Source organism: Paroedura picta, chromosome 2 (genome assembly GCF_049243985.1).
Source record: "Paroedura picta isolate Pp20150507F chromosome 2, Ppicta_v3.0, whole genome shotgun sequence".
Lineage (NCBI taxonomy): Eukaryota > Metazoa > Chordata > Lepidosauria > Squamata > Gekkonidae > Paroedura > Paroedura picta.
Genome location: NC_135370.1, coordinates 163,980,060 through 163,995,066, shown reverse-complemented (window position 1 = coordinate 163,995,066; position 15,007 = coordinate 163,980,060). Strand labels below are relative to the sequence as shown.

The window sequence follows — 15,007 nt, the reverse complement described above, 5'->3', positions numbered from 1 at the left end:
CCTCATGCCCACCATCCAAAGCAGCCATTTTCTCTGATGATCAGAGAGTCTGGAGCTCAGTTGTAATTCCAGATCTCCAGGTTCCACCTGGAGATCTGGCAAACTTAGCCAGATTAGTTTTTACACTGACAAGATGAGCGTTTCCGGTGCTCATATTCTCAGGCCCTAAATTTTCCAGCTCAGGTTCCAAATTCACCCATTTTGGGGACAGGAGCAGAATGAAAAGAAAAGAAAAGAAAAGAAAAGAAAAGAAAAGAAAAGAAAAGAAAAGAAAAGAAAAGAAAAGAAAAGAAAAGAAAAGAAAAGAAAAGAAAAGAAAAGAAAAGAAAAGTATGCCGCTCCAAGCACAGTGGACAAACAGGCAAACCCATTTTTTCAGAAGAGAGAAAGAGGGAAAGGCTCACTAAGGCAAGAAGTCATATCCCTTCTATTAGCATGAGTCCCCTCCTGGCCTTAAATCCACTGGGCCAGTTGCATTGGCTTGGCTTGAATCATCCCCTGGCCCTAAGTGGCCATCCATAAGGGCACGGCCAGCCGTGACAATCTGCCTCCAACCTTTGCAACAGGTTTCTCGCGGTCCCGCAAGAGCGCCGCGTCCAGAGCGAAACAGCCCCTTCCGAATACACCGAAGGATAAATTGAGCGACTGTTGTTGCTACAAAAGTAACACGGTGAGGCCGAGGTCAGTCTTGTTAACCAAACGGGCCCTCGGCCGTGGCAGCGTTCCCTTTCTGAAGGCCCCCTCGGGGAGACGGTGCTCGGCGGTTGTTTATCTGTATTCAATGATGCCGTGTCCTGCAGGGCATATTAAAGCCCATGAAATAATGATGAAGCCGAGGGGTAATTAAAAGCCACAGTGACATTGATCTGCTGAAATTTCAGAGGGAGATTAGGGCACACGGGGAGGCTATCCATCTTACCTCATGCAGGGCCAGCTTGATTGGCCTACTGGGTATTGAAGAGGGCTGAGCTCCTCACCTGTGGCTCCCAGTGCAGCAGACCCACTGGTGGGAGAGCTTAGCAAAACAGGAGGTTTGGGGAGTTCGTGTGGCCACAGCTGTTGCTCCTCGCTGTCCTTGCATTTAAAGGCACAGAACTCTTTACGGTTCGGCATAAGCACCAGCCAACGCCGCAGGATCCCCCCAGTCAGAGATTTGCCTCTTGCTGTACTTTTGAGGGCCGGTCAATGATTTCTTAAAAATTATTTTCCTTTCTATTTTATTTTTTTTTCTCAAGGACAAGACAAAAAACATCACATGAACCACATTATAAACAATGGGAACACTAAGCCCAGCATGAAGGAGGGGAGAAGGGAGGAGGGGGAAAAATCCACCTACAAACAAGCTTGAAATCCATCATAGAATGGCATATTTACATCACTGTTTTCCATATATTGCTATGAGAGAGTTTTTTATAGTTGAATGTACGAGTTTCCGGGCTGGTCAGTGATATGTGTCACTGATGTGTGTGCCAAAAGGCCAGTGTTGTTTCATGTACCCATCTGGGTCCCAGGCCAGAGCTAGTAGAACTTGGGGTGGTGGTGGAGAGAGAGCTCTGAGAGAAATGCTGATTTTTATTAACTTAGGCAGATTGTGGTCAGGAAGGGATGTGCCAGTGTTTGTCTCTTGTAGCCCTTCCTTGCATACCCAGGGAATTGCTGATCGCCACTGTGGGATGGTGGGTGAATTTCCTCCAGGCCAGGCTAGATTCTGGAGATTATTGGGGGGGGGGACCATTTGGGCATGAAATTGGGGTCACTGTGGGTGGGCAGGTAGTTGTGAGTTCCTGCATTGTGCAGCAGGTTGGACTAGATGACTCTGGAGATCCCTTCCAACTCTCTTGTTCTATGATTTTATGATTCTATGAAAACAATTTATTTCCACCAGCGACAAATAGGCCACTTAACAAAGACCCAAACGCAGGGAGCTTGCCGTGTACTGAGCCATCTCGTAGTTTTGTCTCCTGATCCGTTTAGGTAACACAGTTTGAATCATTTTATTCATTTAAGACATTTTGAGCTTGCTTCTCTGTCCTCGGCCCAGTCTCAAAGCAGCTTACCATGTTGAAAAACAACAAAACCTAAGCAGAAAACCATCACATTCCACAGATATACAAAAACCACACTACCCAGCCCAGAAAACCCACAACAATAAATCAACCTGCCCTCAACAGACAAATTAACGAGTTAGCCTCCTAACATTGCCTGTTGCTGCTACTGCTTTCCTCACCACCACCACCCCCGCCTTAAACACCCAAGGAGGGACAGAGCAGGTGGTAACAGCTCTGCCCTTGTGGGAAAGATCTTAGGCCTACCATTGCCAACTCATGGTCTTGAGGTTCTTGGAGATCTGATGGCAGAACCTCAGGAGAGGGGAGCAGGGGAGGGTAAGAGCGAGGAGGAGCTTAGCAACAGGGCTGCCTGCTTCCAGGTGGGACCTGGAGATCTCCGACTATTATAACTGAGCTCCAAACAATAAGTTCCCTTGGAGAAAATGGGACAAAGGTTTATAAAATTATGCATAGGGTAGAGGGGGATGACATAGACCTTCCTCGGGAGGTGGTGGGTTCTCCATCTTTGGAGATTTTTAAACAGAGGCTGGATAGCCATCTGGCAGAGAGGCTGATTTTGTGAAAGTTCAGGGGGATGGAAGGTTACAGTGGATGAGTAATGGGGGTTGTGAGTGTTCTGCATAGTTCAGGGGGTTGGACTAGATGACCCAGGAGGTACCTTCCAACTCTATGATACTATGATTCTATCTTTTTCTCCCTCTTCCCAAATACTAGAGCTCAAGAACATCCAATGAAACTGATTGGCAGTAGGTTCAGGATGAACAGAAGAAAATAGTACTAAACACAAAGAACGATTAAACTGTGGAATTTCCTGCCAGAGGATGTGGTGATAGCCACAGAAATACAGTAAACAGCTTTAAAAGGAGATTAGACAGATTCATGGAGGATGTCTATCAGTGGCTACTAGTTATAGTGACTAAAGGGAACCTCCGCAGTCAAAGATACTAAGCCTGTGAATCCCAAGGCCAAGAAGTAACATCCATGGAAGGTCTCAACCCTTATGGCCATCTAGAGGAACTAGCAGGCCACTGTGTGGGACAGCATGCTGGACAAGATGGACCACTGGTCTGATCTAGCAGGGTCTTTTATGCATAAATGGCAATATTCAGAAAACTGGGAGATCTTGTCATTTCTCACTTTTTTTCTTTGCACAATAAATAAAGGGAAACCCTTGGGTGAATTGAAATTAAAGCTTGTCACGAAATTTGATCGCATTTCCTAAGGCTAAAACAAAGGCCCCGAATTACTCACCCGTTAAATCTTCGAAAACTATAAAAGAAGCCTTACCCACTGTGCTAGACTGTATCCCATCACACTTTCCGCTAACACCACCCTCTCGTCCGAGGAACGCAGCATTGTTAGTATAGCGGAGCAAGAGGGATATGCCTATTTATCTCTATAAGTGATGTACTTTATATGGATAAAGACCTACACAAACTGCATAAAAATGTGTAAAAGAAACAAATGAATCATCAGCAAGGAAATGAGTGGGTCGTGGATTTTCGTAATGGCAACGCAACCTTGAAATGCTATTCATTCTGAAACGTGAGCTGTTCATCAAGGCAATTGTCGGAAGTCTTCTGCTCCACGCTGGATGGGCACAGTGAACTAAGTTCAAATGTTGATCACATTTCGGGGAGGGGAGTAAAGTTCTCAGCTTTACTGTCATAAATAGCACGTGGAAATACAGACCTGGTATAGAGACAGAGGTGGTTTATCCTAGTAGTACATGCAATCCGTGTGATGGACTCTACTGTCCCAGGAGCCCCAAGGAACTATGAATTTATGGGGCCTTCACACTTTGATGGTTAGGGGGTCTTCATACTTATGTGGCTTGCAGACCTCAGAAGAAGCTGTCAGTTGCTTCCAAAATTTCAACTATCCCTGGGAAGGGGGCTAGTTGTACTCTGCTTGTTGTTGTTGCTGTTAGTTGCGAAGTCGTGTCCGACCCATCGCGACCCCATGGACAATGAGCCTCCAGGCCTTCCTGTCCTCTACCATTCCCCACAGTCCCTGCAAATCCTTAAACTGGCCCTGGGAACTACGGACCCTGGGGATCCTTAAATATTGTATCGCCGTCACACAAGTATACTTATTGAACCAACTTAAAAATAGACATCTGGCAGTTTCTTTCAGATCTCCACTGGCCCATCAGAAACTCTGCAAGCCCCACCCACTTTTTAGAAACACTTGGTAGGCCCCAGGAAAGACGCCAATGGGTGCCATGAGCTCCATGTAAAGGCAAAGGTATCCCCTGTGCAAGCACCGAGTCATGTCTGACCCTTGGGGTGACACCCTCTAGTGTTTTCTTGGCAGACTCAATACGGGGTGGTTTGCCATTCCCTTCCCCAGTCATTACCGTTTACCCCCCAGCAAGCTGGGTACTCATTTTACCGACCTCGGAAGGATGGAAGGCTGAGTCAACCTTAAGCCGGCTGCTGGGATTGAACTCCCAGCCTCATGGGCAGTGCTTCAGACAGCATGTCTGCTGCCTTACCACTCTGTGCCACAAGAGGCTCGAGCTCCATGTAGGGGACCCCTATCTTATATCCTGGAAAATTGTGTGGGTCTTCAAGGTGCTACTTGTCTCAGGTTTTGTTCTGCTCACAGATACCCACCTGAAAGGACTCTCATGGATTAACCTTGGTCCAGCCTGACTCTCTCAGCCTCACCTACCTCGTATGTTTTTTAAGATGATGATTACATAGGGAAAACTAACTTGGGGGCTACAGCGCCTGCGTGAGAGCTCTTCTTTTCTAACCTCTCTTTCCCTCCAGTAGGCCATCCAATGCAAAGACTGGTATTGACACAAAGTGAGGTTGGCATCATGGCTGTGCTTGCCTTGGTAGAAGCACAGATAAGGGGAGAAGAAAGAGAGGGTGATTATCTCTGGCTCCCGCTTCTCACGGCAGCTCCTGGGGATATGTAGCTTCTTCTCCACATGCCCTGCAACCCTCAGGATCAGTGTTTTAGACGTCTCAGGGGACTACTGAGGGAGGGGCATCAGCAAGAAGAAAAAGTGTCCTGCATGGTACAGGGGGTTTGCCTAGATGACCCAGGAGGTCCCTCCCAACTCTATGATTCGATGATTCTAATTATCCTTATTCACACACCCACAGGATTGAAGACATTTCGTTTGGAGGTAAGGTGGGATCGAAATACTCGTTCACTTGTTTCCCATCGAGTCACATCCGACTCCAGCAGTCCAGGGGGCTTTCAAGGCAAGAGGTGTTCGGAGATGGTTTGCCATTGCAGAGCTCTTGGTGGCAAGCCTGAACCTCCTTGATGGTCCCCCATCCAAGTACTAAGTTGGCTTTCAAGATGCAAAGCTGGCCAGCTGATAACCATGTTTGGTAGGTAAACAGAAATGATTCCTGTGGCAATCCATCCGAATCACACAGAGGAGATGTGTATTTCGCAACGTTAGATTAGGAACTTCCTGGGATTTTTCACATGCTCTCCTCCAGTGTCCTGATTGGCTCTTTGGAGACTTCCTTCCTGCTTGCCTCCACAACAGAACAGATGGCATGAATGCAGAATGGACGGGTGGGCCCCTCTCTCCTCTCTTTCTGTACAAAGTTGTTTCTCTTCATAAATAAAAACTTTTTTATTCTTTTGAACAGCCTGGTGCTTAGCACGCTTGCAAATTTAAACTCTACCAACGGTGAGTGATTATGGTGCTTCACCCTCTTGCAAATTTAAACTCTGCCCCCAGTGAGTGCTTATGGTGCTTTACCCTTTTGCAAATTTAAACTCTTCCCACAGTGAGTGCATATGTCTGAGCTTGGATGTTTTGCATGCTCGGTATGCCAGCTACCATAAAACGTGTTACAGTGCCTCTCACAGGAGGACCAAAAGGCTCAAACAGGTGAGCATTCAAGCTGGCAGGTCACAACAATCCAGGGTTCTTGACTATCATTTTTTAACAGCAGCACAACTGCAAAAGAGGCTCATTCCTCAGTCTCCCTTTTAGCCTCTTGGAGCAAGCAGGAGTCTCATTTGGCTCCAGAACACGAGGGACAAAATACAGTGGATGGCCCCAAGAGGCACCAGTTATTAAGATCCTGCTAAAGAATCAAGTGAGATTTTCGATTCAGGCCACCACAGAATTGGTGCCACACAAATGAACTATCATTTTCAGAATGGGAGGGGAGAGGCTTAATTTATGTAGCTGATTTTCCAGACTAGACAAACTCTCCTGGACTCTAAAATGCGTTCGTAAAGGTACAACAGTGGTGCATCAAGGGGGTGGCAAGCAGGGTCTGTGTCCAAGATCTGATGAGATCAGCCTACCTTGGGTACGAGAGATTCTAGTGCCTTAATAATGATCACCTTTAATAATGTTGAGAATTGTCCTCCACATTTTTTGTATGTGTGTGCAGAAAGAAGTAACTCGGAAGACCATGAAAGTATATTTACATGTTTCACGTCATTATGTATAGCAGCTGTCCCCAAACCCTGGTCCAGGGACCGGTACCAGTCCTTAGATCAGTTGGTACCGGGCTGTGGTTCCTCCTCATCCTCCTCCCCGGCTGCTGCCTCAGGGGCTGCCCTGCCACTCTGCCGCCGGCTTACCTTTGGTGCTCCATGGCGGTCGCCTTGTCTGGGGCTCCCCCTCGGTGTAGCGGGCAGTGGGAAGTCAGGGGCACCAACAGGAAAGCAAGCGGAGCAGGGGCTCAGGCGGCTGCAGCGACGTCCCTCAGCAAAAGACTACCCCCTCCCCACCGGGCCTCAGTAAAATTGTCAAGCGTTGACTGGCCCCTAGTGATAAAAAGGTTGGGGACCACTGATGTACGGCACCTTGTGGAATAAGGACATGGCCCAAAATGATTTGGATTAGGCCAAAGCAAACCAATTTTTTTTAATAAGGGGGCAACATCACTGCTGGTGTTTAACTTTACATTTTTAAATCCTTCCATTCATAAAATTTTGGATTCGATTCACAGGATCGACTGACCTTCATGGCCACCAATCTCTATATCAACTGCTTTGTGTTTTCCTAGGCTGACAGTGTTTCCAAACCTGCTTACTTCTATTCAGATGGGCACTGAATATTGATAGGAAAGCTTTATTTTTATTTTTATATTTGAGCACTCCAGACAAATAGAAAGACCGCAAATCCCCGCAACCTATTTGACCTTTCAAAGTATCTGGTATTTTGCAAGGGGTGGGGGAGTAAAGACTCGGAGAACTCTTCCCTTCCAACCAGGGCTGTTTTGTCTCTGTCTCCTTGAGTCTTCTCCTTCTTTGTATTTAAATAATGCAAGTTTGAAAGGGAAAGAATTCCCCCCTTCCTGACTCCCCCACCTCAGCCCCCCCCCATGCACCCCCACTGTGATGCCATTGCATAATTATCTGGGCTGGTTGAAAGAATGAGACCCTAGTTCAAAATGTATGAGTTCATTTTTATGTTCTACTGAGAAAATTTATTCAGTGTGACTGCTCAGGAGTGAGAGCAGTAAAACACCTTAATCCCTGGTTGAAGAAAGGTAATACCTTGACAGATGTGTGCCTCCTACTTTCCTTGCGGCCATGTTTCAACAACAAACCTTTATTTCTGCTTCTCGGCTGTAGCAGGCAAAAAGAGAGAGAGAGAGAGAGAGAGAGAGAAAGAGAGAGAGAGAGAGAGAGAGAGAGGAGCAATAAAGCAGTCAGACAAATCTCTGGAGCCAGGCAGCAATGCAATAGTAATGACAGATTTTTAATGTGGCGGGAGAGATTGACAGGAAAATGTCTTCGGAGCAAATGCACGCCAGATGGAATGAAAACGGTTTATTGGAGTATGGAGGTGCTACTGAACCGAATAGAGGGCGGGCTTAAGGTGGGTGTTTTATCTGATTTGAGTAAACAACAACAGCCCCATTGGCTACCACACGGACCTATCTGCCCAAAAGAGTTTTTGTTTGTTTGCTTGTTTGTTTGTTTGTTTCCACCTTCTGCAAGCAAGAACTTCCAAAGTCACATGTTTTGACTACAGGGAGATGGTCAAGAGCAGGGGTAGTCAAACTGTGGCCCTCCAGATGTCCATGGACTACAATTCCCAGGAGCCCCCTGCCAGCGAATGCTGGCAGGGGGCTCCTGGGAATTGTAGTCCATGGACATCTGGAGGGCCGCAGTTTTACTACCCCTGGTCAAAAGGAAGGGTTAGGTCTGAAGCACCTCCTCAGCCCCCACTGAGTATTTGTTCATGTGATTTTCTATTTATGACTTCTTAAATCAGAAGAAGAATTGGAGACAGAGGGTCAGAGACAACAATGCTATCAAACCAAGAGAAAGTCAGCTTTTTTTTGTTTTTTAATGTAAGACATTCTAGTGATCAGTCCAGTTGCTCCAAAAAGATGGGAGTGTCAGGTCGAGAGTGGACGATGACCCAGCTCTGTCGAATTTCCATCTAGCGAAGCAGATACTCTGTGAAATGGTCCTAAGCATATGAAGAGATGAAAGATTTTATATGTCATTAAAAAAAAAACATGATATGAATCAGTGAAGAGAGAGATGGAGTGAGAAGACAGACAAAGGGTCAGGGAAAAAAGGGAATAAGAGAGGGTGAACCAATGCAGAACTGCTTTGAGTGGCTAACTATTTTAACACTTCATAAACAGTCCACCGCCCAAGGGAGAAGGCAGCAGGGAAGAAAAAATTATGCCTGAAATATGTTGGGGGGCGTGTGTGTATGTGTGTGTTTCAAACGTTACCCCTTGTTTCGTTTCAACATAGACTCTTTTACATTCCTGTGCATTTTACTTTATTAACACCGGGAGATAGCAGATGTATACTTTTCATCTCTGACTATCCCAGGTGGCTCAGAGTTAAAGCAGGATGTCTTTGCCGTTTGCATTCCTGCACTCATTCCCAGGTTGAGCACGATGCAGTTACTTCCGAAACAGCATCGAGGACAACAATATCGCAACGACGGAGGTTTGCTTTTTGGCTCGTTCGACCACAGACAGCATTTAAAAAGAAAAAAAGTTCCCCATTCTCCGCGGGGGTGTTTTGTGTTTGGCCTGAAATCCAGGCAGAGTCAAACTTCTAGTTTCTTCCAACGTGTTTCAATACAGTGTGAGGAGAGGTAGGAAGAAGAAATGAAGCAGTGTGTGTGTGTGTGTATGGGGGGGGGGGGAGGTGAGTAGAATATCCCATCAATTCTGCAGGGTTCTCCCCTCTTTCCCCCCCCCCACGTCATTTCATCTGATATCCAGAGCACTAGGATAACAAAGCTTTAGGCAAAAATGGTTAACACTGACAGGAAAAGTAATTGTCAAAACCCGGTGACAATCACTTCTTATTTTAAAGATTAACTGATTGTTTCTTTTAAAAAAAAAACAACCCAAAAAACCCCAACCCCCCCTCCCCGAAAGGATTCAAATGTTTATTATGAAGCATCCCTTCGCTTGTTGTATTCTGTGTTTAATCGTCTTTTTGTTATTTAGTGGTATTTAATTCTCATTATGCTGCTGGAAATAAAGTTTGCTTCTTTTTCTCTACTAAGCTTGAGTATGGTTTTCCTGTTTTTTCTTTTTTTTTCTTTTTCAATCGCTGAGCGCAACTGCTGTTCTTTTCAAAGACGGCGAAAACATTGGCATACGAGCCGGTAAACTAGATGCAAGAGACTGAGGAACAGAAATTAAAAACCACCTTAAATGAAAATAGATTCATTCCCACCCCCCTCCCCAATACATTAAAGAAAAGAATGGCAGTTCTTTAAAAATATATATATATATGCGGTTGTTGTTAAGTCACATTCTTGACTTGGAACTCAGAATTCTGCTGTGGTTTAGATTTGGGCAGAGCCTTCTACTAGGGGTAAGTAGTTTTTAAAAATATTTTGGACTCGTGTTGAAGGGTGGGTTTTAAATGCAAGGGTGGGAGTGAAGGCGTACAAGGAAATTATTTTAGCTCATGTTTAAGATGCCTCTGAAGAACCCACATTGAAAGAAACTGGCAGCAAGGTATACATACAGAATCGAGGCGATGGTTTTACTTAAAGGCAGTCCGAAGCACAGTGTCAGTTGCCAGTCTGTCCTCAAAACAATTTTACTGAAGCTCACAGGTTAGGGGATATTAACTCTCTGCTCAGAGACCTGGGCAATATCCAGATACTCTCTGACAAGTTTTGACAGCACCCTTAATCACCGTTGTCTTTTCATTCTACACAGCTCGGCAAAGTATTTAGCCTCTCCTGTACCTCATCCTTAAAATATTTCATGCAAGTGCGCTGGATTTATAAATAATACAGTAAAATGTTAAACAGACACACACATTACATCCTTAGAGAATCTGGCGTAATAGCCTCGTGTTTGCAGTCCAGAAGATGCTAAATGTAGACTTTCAACCCCAAAGTGTGTTCATTAGTCATTTGCAAATTATTTTTTTTATTTCGAAAATCATACCAAGTATATCAGCATGCTCTCACGCACCCCCGCACTGTGGAATTTTGATAATGTATGTCCTAACCGCTTAATTGATTGATTAGCTTACTGCCGCTTTCTGAGACACCAAATTTATCTTTAATAGCCGGAGTCAGGCACGGCAGGCAATCGGGAAGGGGGGGGGGGGTGTCCCTTGGCGTCGATTTGCTCTTAACTGGAAAGTCATTACCACTTAATACATGTAGATTGTGTTGAAAGAAAATTATGTGTAATGAAATGAGGGAAAAATTAGTGGAGTGTTATGGACGAAAGCAGATGTTACGGAGGAATTATGCTAGCAGAGATAATCACCTTCGGTATCATTGTGTGTGCCGGGGTGTTAACTTGGGGAGAGAGTTGGCGAGAGAGCTAAATAAATGTATGGATTTACACGGATTTACTTCTTCGAGCGACATTTATCTGGGGCACACGCTTCCGATTCAAAAGGCACTAGTAGTCCTTGCCGTTTTGCTATCACCCCCCCCCCACACACACACACACACACAACTAGCAGTTCTTCTTCCCTTTACATTTACCCCCTTGCCTGAAACAGGAGGGGTGGGGGAAGCTGTCGATCTGCTTAGCACCCTGAAGTTAAAAAGTAAGCGAGGGCAGTAGATGGAACACCCTGTCAAGATGTGGGTGTTGTGTCCTGTTTGAACATTAGCTGCTGAGACAGAAGCTGTGGCGCACGGGGCAGTCTGTGTTGAAAGCACCTGACCGATTTGGGGAAGTTGTAAAAGAGGCAAAGAGAATGAAGGGGGCATTGACATGAGAGAGTGGGTTTTGTTTCATAAAAAGGTGTGCAGTTTTAATATAGAAGTGAGAAACCCAAATAGTTGTTGAAGGCAATTGGGGATGATTTCCTTTTCTTTGCAAGAACCCCTCTCCTATGCAATAGTGTGTTTTTTTTTTAAGTCCAATTACACTTAAATAAAAATAATAGAGGAAAAGCTTCCACAGTCTGTGATGTACTCTAATTTCAAGATTTTAAATACATTTTTTTTAAAATCCCGTAGGGTCTGCCAGAATTGTATCACAGTTGGGAAACAAGAATAATTTGGATTTTCACAGCATTATTTACCCTGAGTACTGTCTCGGTATATCCTATGGAAGGCTTATTTGCACTAGGAATCTCATCTTTATTGCTCATTTCCTAAGAAAATAAAGTTGTCCTGGGAAGATATTACTTGGTAGATTTGACTATAAAAGCCACTGATAATTGGGCTTTTCTGACATATTATTATTAGCTACCTTTGCCTTTTAATGAAGCTTTTGCGACTAGGGTTTGTTGGTTAATTACAATAATACACACACACCCCTTCCAGATCCCAAGTCTCCTATTCCCAGGATTCATGTAGGTTACCAAGACGGCTGTCAATTCACTTGTCACTATATTAATGAGTCAAAGCAATGCAGCCAGCCAGCAATGAATCAATTGGAAAACTATGATGAATGCTTCAATAATTAAGGGAATAATTAAATTGCCGAATGTAGGATTGTGCTAAACAAAACAGCTTTTGTCGCCGTGTCATATTGTTGTTTATAAAATACAAAAAAAGAAGAAGGAGAGCTGCCATTTAGATAATACCATGGGCCTCCCTCTTAAATTTCTGTCTCTGTTTTGTTTTTCCCGAAAGGGCTTCATTCCAGCTAAGAGATACACATACCCAGGGCTCCCTTGACATGCAACTGGGCACATAAAGGAAATGAACCCATGGACTATATCGATATTCTCAGCATTGCTGAACTTTGAAAAATATCCCCAATGTTAGATGTGCACGTGAGTACATGCCCACACGTTTGTGTTGCGATCGAGTTTGCTGTGAGCATATCCATGAGCCACCTAACTTGTATCCTTCCACCTTTCTGTACATCTCCATCCTGTATAATGAGCCCTGATTGGCCCACAGTCTCCTGACAAGGATTTATTTATTGACTTACTTTATTCATAAGTCACCTATCTTGATGTGACTGAATATGGAAAACGGGGGGTGGGAATGCAGCCGTACAGCATAGAGCAGCCGAGGAACAATGCAGCTGGGGTAGGATTACAGAACTGGTAGGCAATGAATTTTACAGTGTGTTAACAGACATGTTCACAATTGCACGTCTGGCGTCTGCACATTACAGAGGTACTAAGTAACACACTGGTCTGCCATTGGCCTTACACTGCCCTAACATCAATGTCTCTACAACAAATATCAGTGCTACATCCTATGGGAAGGTGCCTTCATTTCCTAAATGCTTTTTCAGATATACTTCCTTGTGAAGTGAGGACCTATCCTTTGAATGCCTAGTGCTGGGGTTGTCTAAAGAAGGAGTGGGGCTATGCAGGTGTTTTGTGTGTGTGTGTGTGTGTTTTTTTGTGTGTGTGTGAATGGGGAATCCCTTTCAAGGAGATCTTCAGCCACTCACACACAGCCTAAGGTGATAGTCGGAGATCTCCTGGGATTACAACTGATCTTCAGGAAACAGTGATCAGATTATCTAGAGAAAATGGATGATTTGGAAGGTAACATCTATGAGCCATATCCCATGAAAATCCCTCTCGTCCTCCAATCCTGGCCTCCTCAGACTCCATCCCCAAAATCTCCAGGTATTTCCCAACCCTACAAACCCTCTTTCCTTCCTGTCCCCTCAACCCTGAAGCAGGCAAAGCCTCCTATCACTCTGGGTCTAGGGTTAATTTGGGGAGGCCCGGGGCACCTGCTTTGCCCCCAGGGATATCTCCCCCAGTTAGGGAATGCCCTGCTGTATGGCACAATGTGAGGAGCGAAGAACCCAGGCAAAATGAGCAAAAGAGACCAATTGACCAAAGAAATACTGTAACAGTATGCCAAGAACAAAGAGTTATTATAAATCAGGATAGCCTAATAAAGGGGAAATTCACAGGGCAAAAACACCCAGGAAAATCCCCAGCTGTCTCTACTGGGCTTCCAGTTGTCCAAGTTAAGACAGACTCACCTTCATATTGGGGTATGGATGCCAGCCTCCAGATGCCCATCTCCAGGCTACAGAGAAAATGGATGCTTTGGAGGGTGGACTCTATGGCACTGTATCCCACCGGAGGTCCATGTCCTCCCCAGGCTCCATCCCAAATCTCCAGGTTGGCCAGTCTACCAGTCCCCACGTAGGACCTGGGGAACCCCTGGAATCATAGCTCATCTCTAGGTGACAAATTCCTCTGGAGAATATGGCTGCTTTGAGCAGTGTTGGTGTCTGGGGGCTGCTCTGAGACCACAGCAGTGTTTGTGTCTGGGAGCTTCTCTGAGACTATTTCCGCATTAGGAGATATTCCTTGTTTTAGCCTCCTTTGGATGCTGCAAGTTGACAATAGCATCTTGACATTTGGACCCTCCTCCCCTTTCTTCCCAGGTTTGAAATTCGCAACATGCCTTCCACACTGAGTCCGATGGAGGCAGCCTCCCATCCTGCTTTGCTCCCTTCCCCTTTTCCAAAAATGTGTTTTTTGCAAAATGGTGCCTCACCTCCTCCCCCTTCCACCCTAAGTGTCCTGAACAATTTTTTAAAATTAAAAACCCCCTGAGTTATAACATTATAACACTGCAAGACTGCTTAAAAAAACAACACTTAGAAACAGTGTTGTAATAAGATCACTTTTTTTTTAAAGGAATATTTTGGGGGAACGGAGGGGGGGGAAGGGAGGGAGGAAGGTGATGAGGAAAATGGCATTCCAAACAACTCAAAATGGTAGGCACGGGGAAAACTTGAATGCCTTTATTTCTGCTCTGGGCAGCCCTGAATTAGACCTTGTTAGACTTGAAAAGATGAAAGTTAGCTTGAAAAGATGAAATTCCAGTTTTCTGGGGAGTCCTTTGCTGCAGGGCAAGTGAGGGGGCAATTTGGGACTGTCCCTAAGAAGCAAATTTTAGTGCGGAAACGGACAAAAAAGTTGACCCTTTAAAAATGCACATCCAAACGATATGGCTCAGGTGGAAGCAGTCTGGGCTCAGAAAGGTTCCTGGCACATGCCGGCTGGGTCCTGAGTAGCTCTTGGCACCCACTGAAGAAGAAAGGTAAGTTCATGTGTGCAGATGACACTTTTAAAATTTGGGTCTAAAATGTGGGGAAAAACATATATTTTTTTTAAGGTTTGAGGATTTTTGCAGGAAAATCTGTTTAGTATAGGGTTGCCAGCTCTGTGTTGGGAAATCCCTGGAGACTTTGGCGGTGGAGCCGGGAGCGGGAAGGATTTGGGGCAGGGAGTGACCTCAGTGGAGTATAAGGCTATAGAGTCCGCCCTCCAAAGCAACCATTTTCTCCAGGGAAACTGATCTGTCACCTGGAAATGAACTATAATTCTAGGGGATCCCCAGGTCCAATCTGGGGACTGGCATCCCTAGCTTGTTGGTGTGACCCCATTCCTGAGATTTTGATATTTGAAGATAGGGGCTACTTGTTGCGAATTGATATGTGATAGCCGCCAGATTTGGAACAATATCCCTCTGGTGATTTTCCAGGCACCTATATTATATGGTTTTGGGGCACTTGGTGAAAGCACACGTC

At 45.1% G+C, this 15,007-nt stretch overlaps 1 long non-coding RNA gene across 4 annotated transcripts in view; it reads left to right on the top strand.

Annotated features, from left to right (window-relative positions):
- The first annotated feature begins 7,711 nt into the window (after positions 1 to 7,711).
- LOC143830727 (uncharacterized) overlaps positions 7,712 to 15,007 on the top strand; it is a 46,584-nt gene continuing 39,288 nt past the window's right edge. For 2 of the 4 annotated variants that reach the window (XR_013228582.1, XR_013228585.1), the window contains exons 1-2: positions 8,702 to 9,138; positions 12,118 to 12,260. This is a non-coding gene — a long non-coding RNA (uncharacterized LOC143830727). Of the gene's footprint in view, positions 7,891 to 8,701; positions 9,139 to 9,651; positions 9,873 to 12,117; positions 12,261 to 15,007 lie in introns of those variants that run through there. The other 2 variants (XR_013228584.1, XR_013228583.1) reach the window with 2 other exon arrangements.